The 13,309-nt window shown below is 42.3% G+C and overlaps 1 pseudogene; it reads right to left on the bottom strand.

Moving 5' to 3' along the window:
- Positions 1–1,445: 1,445 nt before the first annotated feature.
- LOC120497796 lies at positions 1,446–13,261 on the bottom strand (annotated as a pseudogene).
- Between the last annotated feature and the right edge of the window lie 48 nt (positions 13,262–13,309).

The raw sequence follows: 13,309 nt of genomic DNA, 5'->3' as shown, positions 1-13,309 counted from the left end.
TAACATAACTATACATCCACAAAAACTTCTCTTATCATACACCTCATGTTCACCCCTTAACTGTGAGAGCCAACCATCCCATTACTCATCTGTAACAGAACCATGACGTGGAAATGGCACACAGGAGCAGCAACCATGTGGAAACGTGAGTGTCATGGAAAGAAAGCCAAACTGTGAGTTAAAAGAGGCAAAATGTGTTGGGAAAAGAGAGAGAAAGTACAGTAAGTATGTGCTGATACCTTTGTTACTGTGTTGTGTGGTCCAGGGGCCTGTCCCTGATTTGGCTAATGTATTTAGTGGAGCCTGAGCCTACACTCTGGTTCCAGGACAGTGCCTGTGTGTGTGTCCCTGGGTGCGGATTCCCCGGAGTACACAGCCCCTGTGTCAGTCATTTTCCCTTTTATCCCAGGGCCAGACATGGTGGTAGGGGTGGTGAGAGTCAAATCTCATGGAGAAACAAAGAACCAGGACCCTGGAACCAGAACTTAGCTGCGTGCTCTTGCAGAATTACCTCTGGTGCAATTCAGTTACCCGCGCAGGTGGCGTGGACAGGCAGCACAGGGCCAGCGAGCTGCCACTCTCTGGGAACGGTGGTGACTGCAGGGGTAGCGTGGCAGCCATCCGAGCAGGCCTCATCCTCCAGCAGAACTTGTAAACTGCAGGACCAGCAGAGGCCAGACAGTATTTTTGTAGCAAAGATTCTTTCTGGCCCATTGGCTCCCCTGGGGCTTGCTCCCTCAGGCAGCAGTCCGCCACGGAACTCACAGACTCCAAAGCAGAAGAGGAGAGCCATGGGCACTTTGCGTCTTTCTAGCATTTTCTACATTTGTTTTTTGGTATTTTTTCCCTTACAGTGTGCAGTTTTTAGGGTTTGTTTTTTATTGCCTTTTCCCCTCCTCTTTTTCAACTGCAAGTGTTTTAGGGGGGAGAACAGAGATGCAGTGGCACAGGATGGAGCCATGGAGTTTTCCTTTCCCTAGCTGGCACAGGGTGGCACAGGGTGGCTCAGCCCCCTCCCCCCCTTTCTGGGGCAGTGCCTGCCCATCACTTAGGACTGGCTGATCTATATTTAATTGCTGTTCATCTAAGAGACCTGTTGTAGATATGGGGCAGCACCGCAGGCCTCCCCCCACCCTGCCCCGGCGTGCTGCTTGGCCACTGCAGCTCTGCTCCTTTTTAGGGTTTGGGGATTTTTTTTCTTGTTTTTTGGTTTTGGGGGTTTTTTTAATGAGACACAAACTGTGTCTCATTAAAACAGTAAAGGAAAACAATACGCAGGAATAAAAGCTCCAGATATATAGCATTTATTAATTATGAAGCTGTTGCTGATCTTGGAAAAACATTTGAGAATCCGTGACCAAACATTCAGCCTTAAATTCTGAGAGAAAAGGAGGGAACAGCCATGACCTACCAAGTAATTGCACACTACAGCACATAAAACTGTACTACTTGATACATATTTCCATGAACTTTTTGTGAAACTCTGATTGCAGAGTATCATTGACGAATCTTTTGTCCTTTTTTGTCTCGTATATCCCCTTGGCACAGTTCTTGAAGACAACATCATCATCATCCCACCTCCTTTTAACTTTGAAGTTTTCCTGAGACTGTGCTGGCCCAGTAAGGTTCAGCAGTTGGTTACTACTCAGAATGTTCTCCATCCGAAGTCTTTCTTCTTCAGCCTTTTGCTCTTGCTCCTTTCAAGCTTGTCCTTCAGCTCATTCTTTCTTGGTTTTTTCCATTTCAGTCAGAAGAGCTGCAGTGTCATCATCATCATCACTGTTTTCCAAGTCCTCGTCTTCATCATCTTCACCACTTTATCATCTTCATCAGTAAGAGGATCATCTGCATCAAGATTTTCCACAGGAATTTGGTCTAGCCGAGGCTTCTTAGACACAGAAGATGATGTTGTATCTTCTCTGGTTGGTCTGTTTCTGTTCTTTTCTCTTGCAGCAACTCGTTCTCTCCCCTCTTCTATTGACTCCCTGGCTTCCTACTGGCTGCAGTATGGTCTCTTCCTCTCATCTAACTGCTTGATTTCTTTGATGTGGAAAAGTCAAGCCTCTTCAGCATTTAGAGCCTTTGTCACAAGCCTCCCAGGCAAACAGCTGAGTCAGTGCCATTGAAATGGCGTCGCCTGTGCAGCAAACAAAGTTGTCACCTGCATAACCAACTTATCTGGATTCTTGCCTGTGTTGGCATAAGGGTTCTCCCTCATTGCTCTTGTTTTGGGATCATAATAAGTAGAGTTTGGATCTAGGTTCCTCAAGTATTTAGCAGTATCTTCCCAAATACGTAAATTTCAGACTGTGATGTGTCTTTTAGAGTCAAAGTTCCGCCCAGGCATATCAACGTCATTTGTCTTCACCTTCACTGTTATGATCTCTTTCTGTCTGTGAATTTGATTCCTCTTCTCCCCACTGGTGTCTTGGGGAGTTCATTTGTTCCTGCTTCCCTGATGCCAGCTCCTCCTGAAGCTTCTGTGCTTTCAGTGCACATTTGGCCAAATCAACCTTGGAATATTCCTCAACAATTTTCATGTGCTCCTCTGTGATGTGAGTTTACTGATTTGATAATAGGCATTATTCATAAAATGTTATTACTGTACTTGTAGCTAGCTTCCTATATCCTTTAACATCTTTGTGTAATTATCTAAAAGACACGTGTCATTTCAGGAGCCTTCTTTCTTGTTCTCTAGCTGTTTATGCGTCTCTTAGATCAGGTTAGCTCTCTGGCTAGTCCCTGCACTGGCTCTACGGTTTGACCCAATGCTGTTTCATAATTTTAAGTATTTTTCAGAATTCCAAGAAAATATTCTTGAGCTTTGTTGCAAGCCTCCTCCAAACAGTTAGTCTTGTGGTTTTTCCCAGTTATTGTTACAGAAGCACTCCAGCAGTTTGCTGTTTGAAGCATCTCTATCCTGAAGAAAACTTCAGAGTTATCCTACTACTAGATGGTTTGATTAGTCTTTAACCCCAAGGCCTTTACTCATAACTGCTATTCTTAAGAGCCTTGTTTTAAAACGTGTTTAGGGAATTCCCTCCCAGTTGGAGCTTGGGTGGTGGCCAGGCCTTGGCTCTACCTGGATGGAGAATTTGCCATTAAATCCAAATGTTTTCTGCATCAAAACTAGATTCAAGGTCACTTTGACTTGGCAATTTGACCCTTTATATGTGACAGCTGAACCTATTTTTATAGTGAGCTTGGGAATTATTATCTGAAAATAATTTTCCAAGCCCTCACTAAATTGAGGTTTGTCAGCTGTTGTCAGACTCTGGGATGATGGTACAGTATTTCAGAGATTCCTAATTGCCTAATTTCACATGTATTATTAATTATGTGTATTATCTGAAATATTCTTAATTGTTGTACCTGACTTATTCCTGATTTCTGTCAGTTTATTGTTCACTACATGTATTGTTTTGCCTTGATGTTTCTTCATGCTCATAACCAAAGACATGCATCTCCTTTTACAAAAACAAAAAGAAGGGGAATTTAGTGCCTTAAGAACATCCAAATAATGTAATATGATCATCAAATCTAAATCCCAATTGAGTGTGCCACAGCAAAGCCTAATTGATTCATTGACTTCAAGAGAGGGTGTGCTTGTGTTTTATCATCAGCAGGTTCAAAGCAGTCCCTGTTCATTCAATCAGACACTGATCACCTCTGAGAAAATGAGTCCCAGTGGAAAGAGAAATAACCTAATCACCTAATCTGGCCCTCATGGCCAGAACAGAAACAGAAGTAGGACTGCCAAGACACAGCTGTGTCTGGAAACTTGCAGAAGCAATTTGCCAACAAAAGGCTCATGTCATCATCATGGGACAGTGCTCCTACTAATCTCCTTCAGTTATTCCCTGTCCAGGACCCAGGAGGACATTCAGTGATGTCAAAGATCAACACTTCCAGCTAATGAACTTTCTCTTGAGTCTCAGCTATTTGGACTTTAAAACAATAGTCATTTATTTACATTTCCCTAAGAGACATTGAATATTGTTGTTTTGTTTTCTCATGCTGTGAAACCCTGTGTCAATGACATGATAGAATTTGGTACATTTTGTTAATTGTAATTGGTCTTTTATGTATCTTATCCCATATCTAAGAGATAACCAGTGATAACCGTAATGAGATAATACCCTCACAAGAGTAAGTTGTTTTAACATGAGAACATATGAGCCTTTTTTAAATTAACCAAAAGGGTGAGATGTTGTAGACAAGTAGAAGAATTATGAAAGAAAAGCCTTATGAAATCAGGCCTCACTCTGCTAAAATTGCCAAAGCTGGCCTGGCTTTTCTTCTAAGTGCAGCTCACAAGCAATTTGCAAAATCCCATGTGAAGCCATTTTGAAAATGAGAAGAAGTTCCTTTAACACAACAATCTATTCTGTGGGTGAAAAACAAATGCACCTGTGTAAACAATAAGATTTGTCCCAGAGAACCCACAGAGGAAAAATGTAAACATATCTAGAGTGAGAGAAAATTTGATGGACATATGCAACAGCCCTTACTGGCCAGTGAACTGAGTTTCACTGTACTGCTGACCGGTGCTGATATTTCCTACAAATATGAGCTCTGTGAATAAAGAATTGGCTTTCTGCATGTAGAAAAGGGAGTCTTGGCTGATTTATTCCAACACCAGTTCACACTGTCAGATGCAAAGTGATTTTGAAAGCAGTAGAAAAGCAATGTAATAACAGTGTCCTCAGGGTGGCTCCCAGATCCATTCCTGGCAGCCCCACAGGCTCTGCACATTGATCATTGCAGCCAAAGCTGCACTTAGCTCCAGACTAAACACCAGCAGGAGGCAGGGTGGTAAATAATGCATTTCCCCGGGGCTTTTGTCTGAATATGTGATCATTTCATGCATTTCAGACCCTGAGAAACAGCCACCCACACAGCAAACTGTCAGCTGCACTCTCCCTGCATCACCTGGGGCTTAACTCAGCCCCAGAGAACCAGCATCAGTCAGGGGACAAGGACCTTGCTGCCCCAGCAGCAGCACAGTTTGAGGTTTCCCTGCTGGGCTCTGGGCAGTGCTCACTCCCAGTCCTTGTCTTTATTTCCAAATTCACAAGCAGGAGTCATGGTCACTCTGCTGTGGCACTGCAAGCAATGTTAGCGCAACATGTTCAACATAAACAAGGCCTTCTCACCTTTTTAAAGCATGCTCCAGCTCTCTTCATGCACCTTTTCTTCCCCAAGGACAGCCTCTCTACAAATCCTCAGAGAGTTTTTTAATTTTGATTTTAGTATCAAGGCCCAACACTGAATTTTTTATCAGTATTTGCCAAGCCAGGTGCACGTGTCAGCTGGCATTGGCTTTCATGCTGCCAAAGAACCACAGGCAGCAGTCAGAGGGGTGATATCAACTGCTCTGGACAGCTCTCGTTGGAATCTCCACCAATTCAATCTCACATTTCAGAGCAGAGGGGAACATATCCATTCTAAAGTGTGATCACAAGAAACTGGCTGGAAAAACTGACATTGCACCCCCTGCATTCATGTTATTAGTAATTGCTGTATTCATAAGAGAAAAAAGGTATTTTCCTTGCCAGGACAGCAAATGCATCTGGAATTTACACATCCACATGTTCTCTCTTCTTCTTAAAACTTGGGCATTTAAACCAAATATTTCTGGTTGTAAAACATGCTATAATATCAATAGATATATTATATTTCAAAATCTGACAATAGAGATAATGTAGAAACATTTTTGTATTTATATATATATATATGAACCAATATTTTCAGTTCTAAGATTTAATAACTATATGGTTTTGATCTTGACCCTTATTCACTGCTAAGAGAAATGTGTTATCAAACCTTTGGCCACAGATATTACTTTGAAGATGGACCTGCAATGAATGTATTACATATAAAATACCAAAATCTAGCATTGTTTAAATAACTTCTTGTGATCCAGACTTTACTGGTGGTATCAGCAATCCAAGTGTCCCAGAATAAGCAAGACTTGACCTTCTTATTATATTCCAGCACCTGAACAATTGTGCTGGATTTTTTCTTTGTTATTTTTTAAGGCTCTCAACTCATTCCCAAAGTCTCACGCAGTATGTGGAAGCAGAAAGCAGCACAGGTCGAGTTCTTTTCCTCTGCAGTGATGGGTTGAGTAAAGGTGACTTTCAGAAATAGTAAAATGAGCTCTGAATGTTTTATTAGCAGAAGCAGGAACTACTGAGAGATAGTTTTAGACGAGCATGGAAGTCAGCTGCTCATACTGTATTTTATTTAGTTTTGTTCCCTTTGCATGCTCATATTCTTAGGCAGATCTTCAACTGCTGGAAGAGATTCAGGTAAAGGCACTGGAATCTAATTCATGTTACAGTGCAAAAATATCTGATGAGCAAATGTCATATTCCTGGTGTCTTCTGGGCACATCAACACTGGATAACATCCTTGTTTCTCATGCTGGATGATCCAAAAGGAGCAACACAGTCATTGGGACAACAGCTTTTTTCCCCTAAGACACATTGTTGTGTAGCAGACCTGAAAAACTAACTGCTGGTACATTAGAAATAGAAATAGATATAAAAGTCCGCTACAAATTTCAAAAGCAAAGTAATATTTGAACAAGTCATAACAGCAAGACTCAATTCTGAAGCTTCTTAGGGTAAAGTGAATACTTTAACAGGTGCTCATTTTGGGACACTGTAGACCTTGGGAGTGGTTTATTTGTTAGAGATCTGAAGCAAAGTAGCATCAGAGCTCATGGATGAGAATCTGCACATTGTGTTCATGCTATACTTTAATCCTTAATGACAGATAGTTAATGATAAGAACTTATAAGAACCAAAATAAAGGAGCCTCTAAAATATAACCTATTCCAAATCATAAAGTACAAAGCATACACAGGAATTAAAATCAAATTTAAAACCAAAACAAAACAGAACAAACAAACAAAAAACCCTCCAAAACCAAATTTGGTCCCTTTTCAAGCTAATAACCAACCAAAACAAATATTAAAAATCTAGTTTCCCTTGACTTTCTGCACCTCCTGTTTGACATTCAGCACATTTTCAGTTAAGCTTGGACCAAATCCGGCTTAGTAAGAAGGGCAAGCTCCTCTGTCCACCTTGTTCTGCAAAGTAATGAAAGCAAGAGTGGCAGAGACACATCTCCAGTGCTTGTTTGTACCATTCAATTGTTTCTATTTGTTTTCTGATAAAAGTCAATTGTCCTTTTAAGTACTAAAGAACACAAAAGTGTCTGTCCTAACTACAAATCACCAGCTCAGGCAGCCTGTGCCTTCCTTCCCCTTCAATTCCCTTCTCTTTTCCCAGCTACTCCATCATCATTTCCCTGTGCAGACAGCTGTACTGGCTCTGGTGCACTTCTACCTTAGAGTGCTCAATTCACAACTGCTCCTTTATAATCTTACCAGCAATTTTGGGAACATTGTGTTCTGTCCCAAGCCTACACAAAGGCTGACCAGAAATTGTTGCAGTCTGAGGGCTGCAGCATCCCAGCCCCTCTCAGTTGATTTTGGTATCTCTTTATCAGTTTGTGCCACCCTGTTTGCTCTTCCCACTGCATTAAACACCTGCCCAGGCTGCCCAAGCTTTACCCCAAACCCAGAAGAACCTTTTTGTGTTGCAAACCTCTGGATCTGCTCCTTTTCCTTTCCTTTGCTCTGTTCCTTCTGTCCCCAAGCCTGCCTCTCATTTCTCTGCAAAGGAATTGCACAAGGCACCTGACTGCCCTGGTTTCCACCTCTCCACATCATTTATCACAGGGCTCCTCTCTCCTAGCACGTGAACTCCTCTGCTCTTCAAGTTTTAAACTAATTGCCAGACTGCTTATCACTGCACATTTATTCCCACGGGGCAAAACTGTTAAACTAAAGAACAGGTTATACCCTACTTTAACCATTAATAAATAGTTTATAAAAATACATGTCTTGTTTCAGGAGTGGTGCCAGTCTGTCAGGAAATCTGGAGGATGCTGATTTATTTTTTTTTCATGTTTCATATAAAATCTGCCTGTATTTGCATCATTCCCTGTGCAAGTTCTTTTCTGTCACTGTTTTCTGCATTTCATGGCAGTTGCTCTGGGCAGGAGCCTTCCCAGGGCCTTATTCTGCCCTCACCAGCCCAAGCTGGGGTTGCACGAGGATTTTATGAGCTCCAAGGTTCCTCCCCAAGCATTTTGGTCTCCAGTCTGCATCTCTTCCTTACTACCATGAAAAAGTTCACAGCTTCAGTGAGGAACTTGCACCTCTGCTTATTTATAAATTTTTAACCACCTTCAGAGGCTCTGCAGATTCACAAACACTTCATAAATAAACTAGTAATAAAGTGGAGAGGTACTGACTTGTGCATTCACTGGTAAAACACAAACCATGAATTATGGGGTTTTGTACTTCAAGGTGAATGAAGTATTTCTTGTTAGTACACAATGGTGTCAGAGAGATAAAATCAATGTTGGCTCACAATTACATTTTGGGCTGCTGCCATGCTGCCTTTTCCTCACTTGTACTTTTGGTTCAGGTGAACAAAGGCATGGCTGGATTCTCATTCTTGCCTGCACTAACAGCACTGCAGGGCTGTCTTCTCTGCCCTCTATCAAAAGCCTCGTTTAAAAACCTTCCTGAGAGTAAATGACGAATACTTCATTTCAGTGTAAAAAAATAACAACTAAATCATAAAACTGCCAACCTTTATGAAGGTTACACTGACCAGCAATCTTTTAAATGGTCAATAAACTACTCTGCAGTAGGAGCTTACCTTCATTCCCCTTTTCTTTGCTCCTTCCTCTGACATCTGATGCACACACCGGGCTCTGCCAATACAGGATGTGGACTCTGCACCAAAAAACCAGATTTTAAGCCTGTTCCCCCACAGGGCCATGCATACCCCTCACCTTAGGAACAGGTATATCCATGTTTCATGCATGTGGGTACAGGTGGATCTGATCATCCAAATGTAGGATTTTCAGCACCAAGTGCAACACCCATGTCAAAGAATGGACCTACAACATACAAAATAACCATTCTGACATGCAGATTTACTGTTATTGCTGGTGGTAGTGGTGTTACCTTATTTTAAATGCTGTGTATGACATAATTCATTATTTGTTTCTATATATTTAGGTATATTTATAGTTCTGTATCTCCAGGGACACATTTGTTACTATTTGTTAACAATCCGTTGGCCATCCTTAATTCTGAAAGTGACATTAGCCTTTATAACAAATTCATTCAAGGACCCATGGAAATAAACCCTGAGACTCTACATCCACAATCAGGTGCTCTAAGGTCTTTGAAAGGTCAACACAAAATAAATGGCATAATTAGATATAAATTTAATTAAGGAGTCAGAGAATGAGAGGGGAAAAGAAGACTGAGATGAAATTTTCCATTCTACATCCTTAAAAATTGGCATCAGGAAGACTGAATGCATTTAGGGGAAATACTGGATTTTCAATAACAATCTTGGACCAAGTTATTTCTTACCATACATACAGATATTTTAAAAAAATATACAGCAGGCACTGACAGAACAACTCACCATCTTCCTCAAAGGTCTGCAAGCAGGTGAATAAATAAGAAACTAAACCTGCCCCCAGAGCCCAAGAGCACCTTTTGTTCCAGAGAATAGGAAGTTGGCAAGCTAAAAATAAGAAAAACAGCCTCTGAGAATTTGGGCATGGCATAAAATTCCTACAGAATCCTTTCCTGCCATGGCAGTTATAGAAAGAGAGCCTCTTCATTCCAGGTTTCATTCCTTTACATGGCAGGTAAAAGTACAGGACTTCTGCCTTTGGGCCTTCAGGCTGCTGTGAAATATTTGTTACTGATGTGTTTCATCTCTATTAATAATTTAAAATTATTTTTCCTTTTCACAGATTTTATGACTAAAGAACAAAAACATTTGATTTAAAAGTCTAGAAAATATTATTCAAAATAAATTTACCCGTCCTATAAATGCCAACTGAAAAATGTTCTACAGTAAATATATATATATTTTTTAATTCCGCCCTTTTCATTAAAATGGCTTTCAGCAAGGAGGAAATTCCTTTGTTAGTAATTCTACAATAAATCCAAACTCAGAAAGTATTTAAAAACTGACAAACATCTGTTTGCTTGAGTTTTTTCAGAAGATTTGAAAACTTTTCCTTCGGAGGACTCTTCTTATTACATTTCAGAACCCAGGGAGCTGTGAAAGCATGAGATCCTTCCCACCAACCTCCAGAGCCTCTTTCCCTGGCCTCTTTTGCTCTCAGAAGCAGGCTGAGTTTTACTCAGCCGGCTCCACCACACCATGGAGACTCCAACAAGGAATTCCCTGAGCCCAGGGCCTGGTGTAATCACATCTCCAGCAGTGCCAGAGCACTGGCAGTGCCCAGCCTGGTGTAATCACTTCTCCAGCAGTGCCAGAGCACTGGCAGTGCCCAGGACAGGGCAGGATGAGCTGGCCCAAGGTGACGCAAGGGCAGAAAGCTCTGCAGATTTCACAGCAGTGATGAGATCTCACTGCTTCCATATTGTCAATGCAGAAAAGACTTTCCTCTTCCCCTAATTGATTTTGCTCATTCTGAGGTGTTTTATCTACGATTAATTGTATAATCCAATGGACATTTATTTCATTACCACCTTTTCCACAAAGCAAAAAAAAAAAGACATAGTAAACAGTATGCCCCAAACATGTTGCTATGAATACATAAAAATTCTCAGTCAAAAGTGATCGCATTATAGCAAGAAAATTTATTTTGCCTTACAAAAATTGGCTACCAGACTGCAGCTTCCACTCAGCCCCAAGGATCCCAAAGCAAACCCCAGGAGATGGGAAGCTGAGCCAAGGTCTGTCACTGTGCTGACGGCAGCTTTATAATGAAGTCCCTCAACTGGAGAAAATTTAAAATAATCCAAGAATAGAATTATCTGTCTGTGTTTTTTTTTTCCTTATCTGTAAATTGGGCAACAGCCACTGTGGACAGCAACTCTGTGCAGCTCCATCCATAAGGAATACCATTCCAAACTTTACCCAAATGAGCTTGGGCTCCCTGTCAGTCACACTCCCCATTTCTGTAGACTGGGAAAAAATGAGAAGATGGCAGAATTCAGACTGGAACCACTCAGGTTCACACAGGCTCTGTCTTGGTCTCTCCTGCTCTGTGATGTCCCAAGAAGGACAAACTAACCCAAAGTAATAGATAAGAGCAGCAGGAATACTGAATAGTTTTTATTTTAGTTCCAGCTCTCCCAAATGGCATCCATAAGCAAATTCCTATGTGTTAAATAATTTATTTGTGGCAAGTTTTCTTTAATACAAATCCATTTTACCAAAACAGAAAAGCAGATGCTACCAGAAGAAGCAACTAATGATGTAAACTACCCACAGTATCCCCATGACACAACTCAGCACTGCTGCACTGGCTCTGGCCCGAGTCCCACTCCACAGCCAGGTTCCACTCAGCTGCACAGCTGAAGGAGCAAAACAGGAAAGTCTAAAAGCTGAAAAACACACAGGGAAAAGGGTAAAAAATTACCCCCATCTCTCCATGCTTGTGATGCAGATTTGGAAATCAGCAGGGTGAGCAAAGCCCACACCATTCCAGTCCACTGCAGCTGGGCACAGCAAGCACCGCTGTTTCCAGAGGTTCCTGTTAGCTTGGGGATGTTCCTGCAGGCTCTGATGCTTCCTGTTGGCACCGTGTTGCAACTCCTACAACAGCAAAATGACAAGACTCTCACAGAAAGGGCTCTAAATCCAAGCTGAGAGATTTTTTCAGAACTGCAAATACTGAGCAATTCCCCTGCATCCAAAGTCAGTTACTAAGGCACTTTCCAGGATTTGTGAGCTTATTTAATTGTCTGAGCATGGATAACTCAGTCAAACTTAACATCCCAAGTCTGTCAGGACTAAACTTAATACTGATACTGCGAGTAAATGTGAAGTGCCATTGAACAAAGATGTCATCACCAAATTTTGCAGAATTGCTAAACATTAGGAATTCCTGAACTTTAAAGTGGAGAAAATATTTGATATCCTAAAGTGCAGCATTACACACATACATGATTCTGGACAGGCAGAACAAGGCCACAGGGCACATAACCAAAACCCAACACACAGAAAATCAGATTTTCTGATGTGTACAGATTCACACCTTCATACCATAACCAAACAACAAAGACCCCTAAAGGGAAGCCATGAAATTTCCATTTATTGAAATTATAAACAAGGAGTCTTTCAAGGAGTCAGACATTCTGAGGGGTTGAATAAATTTATTACAAGGCAACTTCTGCAGCAGCATTTTAAGGGATTTTAGGGTACCAAGATAGTATAATTTTGGCAACAGGTACAGGTTTCTGTGATCCATAAGGAAACACACCTGTAAATTCCCAAAAACCCTCATTTCAATTGTCTTAGACTCTCTTAATGCTTGCCTGGATTTAAGAAGAAAAGAAAATTTCAAAAAGGGTGATTAGTAACAGCAGGAAGCTTTTTACCACATGTTTTACATCTACCCCAAACTTCATTACAGGCCTGCATCTATCACTGCTAAACCACGGGGAAGGTGAACAGCCTAAATACTGACAGCAAAGCCCTTCTCTTTGTGAGAACTTGCTCTCCAGGCTACAAAACCACCCAGGGACAGGGCAGTAAAGAAGGCTCTTTAGCTCCAGCTCCATGTCCCCACAAACAGGGTCAGTGGGACCACTCCACAGCGTCCTGCAGAACTAAAGAGTGCGTGGGGGACAGATACTGCCAATGGAACTTGGATCATGAAAAACCACAAACTGCTGACAGGACATTCAGAAAATTACGTTCTTTGCCTAAAAAGCTAATTATGCTTTTCCTAGAGGTAAACAACCAGTTATGAAAGCTCATACTCTTCAGTACCTGCTGCGGCCCCGCTGCCCCTGCATCCAGCACTAGGGCATTTATCAAGCACAGTGAGAAACGTGCCCAAGACCCCTGGTAACAAGTAGATGTTACTGCTGTAAAGTGGGTTTAGCTCTCGCTTGGACTACATGACCACATCCTCCTCCTAGCCCCCATCCAGCCCCACGGAATTGTAGCCTCCGCATTGCCGGAGAGCCCCGTCCATCGCCGTGGGTTTACCCCAGGCAGTCCCTCCCTTCCAGCCCCAGCGCTGGGCTGGACTCGGCTTTCCGGCGCCGCTGTCCGCCTCCAGCTCCGCATGCAGGCAGCGCATCCCCGCAGCAGCCCCGCTACCGCCGCTGGCCGCTGCCGGGCGCTGCCGCAGGAGGGATGAGCGGCGGGGTCAGCCGCGGCATGTGCGGCCGCGGGCCCCCCCGCTCCGGCCCCGCGCACGGCAGGAGGCG

The sequence above is a fragment of the Passer montanus genome, unplaced genomic scaffold (genome assembly GCF_014805655.1).
Source record: "Passer montanus isolate IOZ18808 unplaced genomic scaffold, ASM1480565v1 scaffold138, whole genome shotgun sequence".
Classification (NCBI taxonomy): domain Eukaryota; kingdom Metazoa; phylum Chordata; class Aves; order Passeriformes; family Passeridae; genus Passer; species Passer montanus.
Note: the sequence above shows the minus strand (reverse complement) of the source record. Positions and strands in the feature narration are given on the sequence as shown.